This window comes from Bubalus kerabau, chromosome 9 (genome assembly GCF_029407905.1).
Source record: "Bubalus kerabau isolate K-KA32 ecotype Philippines breed swamp buffalo chromosome 9, PCC_UOA_SB_1v2, whole genome shotgun sequence".
NCBI lineage: Eukaryota > Metazoa > Chordata > Mammalia > Artiodactyla > Bovidae > Bubalus > Bubalus kerabau.
Genome location: NC_073632.1, coordinates 50,283,605 through 50,289,743, shown reverse-complemented (window position 1 = coordinate 50,289,743; position 6,139 = coordinate 50,283,605).

Below are 6,139 nucleotides of genomic sequence, written 5' to 3'. Positions count from 1 at the left end.
GAGTTGTGTTCCACTGACATGACACTCAGAGAAGATTAAGTGTGCCCTGGTGTTTAACCCTGGGCTCCATGGAAAATACACAAGTGCATATACATAAATACACACGTGCTTTATAAATTTTTGCTGATATAAAACAGGTTTGGCATACAATTTACACATCATATAATACAACCCTCTTTGCTATCAATTCCCTATTACCAGTTAATTCTCACAGGATGTTTTTGTTGATCTTGGCTGAATTCTTGTACCTGTACCTGGCTGCAATTGCTGAAGAAATGTTCAGTGGTATTTTCTTGTACATTAGCCAACAAGACAAAAGTAAAGCCACAAAGACACAAGTTGAAACTTTGCTTATCCTTCAGTGACAGCAACGATATTTTCCTAAATCAGCTAGTAGCCTTCAAATATGGGGAGGATATTCTTTCAAGTTTTTGCGCTATTTGCAATATCACAGCCATAGATAGGACATGTTTTGAGTTTAATCCTCAATATAATATTAATATTTTCCATCATCTTCCTAAGTTTAGACAATCAGCAAACAATAAATCAAGCCATCGGGTCTAGCATATGCTGATTTCTGTGGCATGAATATTTTCATTATGATCAAGCTACCAGTGTGATGTCACTGAACTCGGAGTTGGCAAGACCTGTGCAGAGGCTCCACATTATGCAGTATTTCCACTATTCAGATATAGTAGGTGTAAATAACCCCAAGAGCAGAGAGAATAGTATAAGGTGGAAAATAATTGGGAAGTGGTATGTTTTGAGCATCGATTACTTTTTAACATCTTATTGAATTGTAATATGTGTAATTTAAATTTTAACAATGTCTGTATTGAACAACTGACTCAGAAAATTCCTGAAAATTAAGAATCAGCTCCTGTGAGCCCATAGGAGCAGCCTCCAGCACAGCACTAGCAGGATATGGGTGGGAAGGTGCTTTGTTCCTGCTCAGGGCATGCAAAAGGGCACCAGGCTGAGGAGACCAGACACTGGCCATCCGGGTAAGAAGGCCTGGACAGAACTCATGTGAGGCATAGAGGGCAGATTGAACATCATAGATCAGATCATATGTAGCAGGTGAATAAAGATGGGGTTGAGTTTTTATACATCTTTCTAAAAGTTACAGAAAGTAAAGTTTTAAATATTAGACAGTGTTGTTCCATCACCAAGTCATGTCCAACTCTTCGCGACCCCATGGACTGCAGCGCTGTCAGGCTTCCTTATCAGGGGAATTCAAAAGGAAATTGATAGTCAAGGAAATTGAATGGAAAAGGCGGGCAGGAGAAAGAGAAATAAGGAGGAAAAGGACTAGGGTTTTTAAATATCCTTTATAGAGAAAGCAATGTGCTGACCCAAACCCTAGGCCAGCTTTTGCGGAGGCTCCCACAGCCGCCCACGTGTGTGCCTTGTCGGACACAGTGCTGGCCGCCCTGGGCAGTTCCCTTCGTGAGGACCTGACCTCTTACTGCTTTGGAAGGGGAGGATGAGATTACCAGAGCTTTGGATCCATTTTTGGATCAAATGAAAACGTCAGGCTAATCCTTAGCGTCTCCCTCTCGGTTTACAGATGCCGCCTCACCCTAGGGGTGGGGCATCAGAGATCTAACAGTCCCCCTCCATCCTAGGACGGGCGGAAGGTCACATGCTGCTCACGAGGCCTACAGCGCCCCTCCCGACCTCCGTCAGCAGCACCTTGTCTGCCCCGGGTGACCCAGTCTTTCCGGACAACCCCAGAGTCACCTCGAAGCCCTCAGGGGCGATGTCCTAGATGGTTACCACTCTCTGCTCCTCCCTCCACAGCATCTGTTATCATTTGCTGTACCTTCTGTTCACTCCTCTCTGTTCCCAGCAGGACTGTGGGCTTTTTGAGGGAAAGGATCTGCTCTGGTCAGTGTTTGGTGCATATAGATCTCAATAAGCCTTAGATCCCACATCAGCTTGTTTCCTGCCTCTCAAACACTGGTACATAAGAATTACCTGAAGAATGGATTAAAATGCAGACCGCCCCCAACTCCCCACCCAGACCCCAAAGCAGTCATTTTGAAATCTGGGTCTTTAGTAAGACCACGTGACTCTCATGCACTCATGTTCACAAACCACATTTTAAGAAATACAGGTTTGTTCAATCTTTTCATTTCATAGGTGGGGAAACAGAGGGCTAGAGAAGAAATGATCTGCTTCAGGACTCTAAGCTACCAAGTGTAATGGGATGTCATGGTGCTTTGAGATAGAACGGTCTTAAGTTCTTATTAAGCAAATCACAACCCCACAGATGGTTACTGGTGGGAATATTAAAAACAAACAAATCCTGGACTGAAATCACTGCACACTGCATCTTAAAAGAGCGATTGCATCTCAGATTCAGATATAATGCTTTCACTAGAAGGACGTACAAACAGGTATCAAAAAGCACCCCTTTTCCAGAGCTTATCAGTGTCTCCTGAGAATATGAGTTGTGGAATAAGGCCCAAGATGCTTTCTGCCTCTAAACTTGCCTCAGTGGCTGTTAGCAGGGCTGTCTGTCACAAGCTCTATTTCCAGCAGTGTCCTCTGCCCGCCTTCTGATGCTCAGGTCTGTAGCAGCAGACCCGGCGTTCAGGTGTCCGGTTCAGGCCTATTTTTACGAGCAAATCCTTGTTTCATCTGTCAGTTGCTTGGCGAGTGCCCTGCGTGCTGGTTACCGCTTTGGGCAGCAGGTGCCACCTAGAGGGCCCTGTGACAGCCACCGTGCTCACCGTCAGGAGCTGGACAGCCCCGGGGCCTGAGGAAGCGCTGCAGCCGCCCACCGAGGGTTACACCAGCTCCCTAGCAAACCTGGCAGTAGGGGTTCAGAGGAGGGGCTTGCCAGGGGAGCCCGGGAAGGACAGAAAAGATCCGGCCGGCCCTAGCCTTGTTCAGCTTCCTTCCTTGATGGGATTCCGAGCGGGGGAAGTGGGTGGGCGCTCTGTTTCTCGGCCACAAGGTGGCAGCAGTGGGCTGGCCAGGTGCCTGCTCTGCGCGGCTCCAGGAGGAACGCCCAGCACGCAGAGAAGGTGTCGCCGGCTGCTCTTTAAAAGCCCTCGTTTTGAGAGGAATTTTTTGAGAAACTGCCTTTCTTTTTAGCAGGAGCACGGTATTGAAGTTACCAAAGCCCCTCCCTCAGTCTTGCCAATGGACCAACCACAGGCCTCTCTCACTTCAGAGGAGCAAAACGGCCCCTGCGGGGCTTCTTGACCAAACCTCAGTTTAAAGAGGCGGAGACAGGTGGGAGTCGGGGGCGGGAAACGTCCAGAAAGCGGTGATGCACCAAGTGTGGAGGCAGAAGAGTAAGGACAGTTTTTAAATTTATTTTTAATCTAGGCGTGAGTTTTGGCTTGTTTGCTTGCTAGCTGTGAATCTGAAGCCTAGGTTTGCTTCCCATCTGTAAAATGCCACATTCCTTTTTCAAATAGCAGTAGTCGCAGGGTTGTTGTGTGGATCAAAGGAGACAAAATGGTTTGCAAACTGTGATGTCCCATATACACAGGGGTGTCGTTGTTGGGGTTGGTCTTTTGAGCTGAGCCATGCCACAGCGCTTTCTTGGGATTGGAGACACAGACACGGGCAGGGCAAGGGGCCAGCTCCTCTCCCAGAGGGTCACTGCAGTTCCTGCATGAGCTGCAGGCTGTCAACTCCTGATTCGGCCTGATAGTCATCTTCCAGCAAGATTCTTCCTGGATGCCTTTCTGTGGCAGGTTTCCAAGCAGAGCGCTGGCAGTGGCTGCTCCCTCTTCCTCCAGTGAGCCTGCTTTTCCATACTGGAAGAAGATGAAATGCACATTTCAGAATGTAAGTTTTTCCTGCAGGACACTCTCCCCACTGGTGGAGTGATGGAGAAAAATATTAGATGAAGTCAGGGGATAACTGAGTAACATACTGATTTATAAACTCATGGAATGAAATGAAGGCGTTTTTTCCACTAGTGGGGTTATTTATTATGTCCTAGTTGGCCAGAACCAAGGGTTGAAGAGGCTTTGGTTCCTGAGCAATAGAAATAGCAGGAACCAGTTTTCTATGTTCCTCCCCTTTCAAAAACACAGAACTCAGCCAATGTTGAAACATACCCAGTCGGAGGTTTGACTGGATACTCCTCTGCTCATCACCCTATTGGGGTGAATGGGGACTGAGACCCAGACCCCATCATCCTGGGATGGTGGCAAAGAAGAGATTAGACTATTGTCAGTGGTCATTGCTCTGTGGAGTTTTTCCTGTGGCCTGTCCCTCCGTGGAAATGAACTACTCTGGAAATATCCTATGAAAAACTCTGATGCTCTATGTTAATTTGTAGGAAAGTGGCATCTTTATGATACAACATTTTTCCTTGCATGAACATGGTGCATCTTTCCATTCATTTCATTTCTTCTTTATATCTTTCAGCATAAAATTTTATTTCTTAATAAAGCTATTGTACATCATATGGTAGATTTATTCCTAAGTAAATTATAGCTTTTATTGCTATTGTAATGGTATCTTTAAGAATAGCTACCTCTTCTAAAAACCTGTTTATTGCTTTGCAAGAACAACTGATTGACATCAGAGAAGATGGAAATCTATAGCCAAATTTTAACAAAAGTCTTTCCATAATTGGTGAATGAAATTTAGTTAAAACAGCCAATAAAGAAAATTATGGATTTATGTTTCTTCATGAGACATATTCCTTAGTTGCAAAAACCACTACAACAAAACACTGGAGAAAATGAATTAAGAAACATTTAAATGATTGTTGGACTATAAAGAAAGCTGAGTGCCAAAGAATTGATACATTTGAACTATGGTGGTGGAGAAGACTCTTGAGAGTCCCCTGGACTGCATGGAGATCCAACCGGTCCATCCTAAAGGAAATCAATCCTGAATATTCATTGGAAGGACTGATGTTGAAGCTGAAACTCCAATACTTGGGCCACCTGATGCGAAGAGCTGACTCCTTGGAAAAGACCCTGATGCTGGGACAGGTTGAAGCCAGGAGAAGGGGATAACAGAGGATGGAATGGTTGGATGGCATCACTGACTCAATGGACATGAGTTTGAGTAAACTCCGGGTGTTGGTGATGGACAGAGAGGCCTGGCATGCTGCAGTCCATGGGTTCGCAAAGAGCTGGACATGACTGAGCGACTGAACTGAATGGAAGTAAATGATTGTATCACACATTTTTTTGAGTTTCAGAAAATAGTGAAGCATATTCAAATATAAAAATAATTTCAGTGAGAACAAAAAGACTTTTGTTTCTTTAATAATTAAAATAAAAATAAAACCATGTTTATTTCATCATGAACTCAGCCTCTTTGGGTTATAATGGTATAGACTTTATGCTATGCTCAACAGATATTGACACAGTACTTTGTCTACAATTTTAAAATAAATAAGTATACATATAGTAAAAAAAAAAGCATATCTACATCTAATTATCTGTGTGTGTGTGTGTGTAACAGTTGATTGAAGCCTTATTAGTTCTAACAATTTGCCTGTTGCTTTGAATTTTCTGTGTAAACAATCATATCAAATAAATATCAGTTTTAGTTTTTCCTTTTTAATCCTAAATATGCTTTATTTCTTTCTGTTTTCTTCCAGTACTGATTAGCATTCTGAGGTCATTTTACCACTCTTCCTGACTTGAAAAGAATTTTTTTTTGCATAAATATTTTATTTCAGAACAATTTTAGTTTACAAGGAAGTTGCAAAGATAGGATGCAGAGTTCCTGTATACCCCGCCCAGTTTCTCCCCCTGTTAGCATCTTACAGAACATGGTACCCATGTCAAAACTAAGAAGCCAAAACTGGGACGTTGATTTGAACTAAATTCCAGATCTTATTCAGATTTCAGGAGTTCTTCCATTAGTGTCCTTTTTCTGTCCCAGAATCCGAGGCAGGAAACCACACTGTTTGATTCCTTTGTCTCTTTAGTCTCCTCTGGTCTATGATAGTTTCCCACTTGTCTTTCTTTTTCATGACCCTGACAGTTTTGCCTACTGGTTGGGTGTTTTGTAGTGTATCCCTTCATTTTTTTTCTTTATGATGTATAATTTGGCTTTAAAGTTGAGTGATTTGTCTAAGGTCAAAGAACAAGGTGTTCTGGAAACATCTTACTTTTCTCTGATAATAAATTAAAACAATACTGAG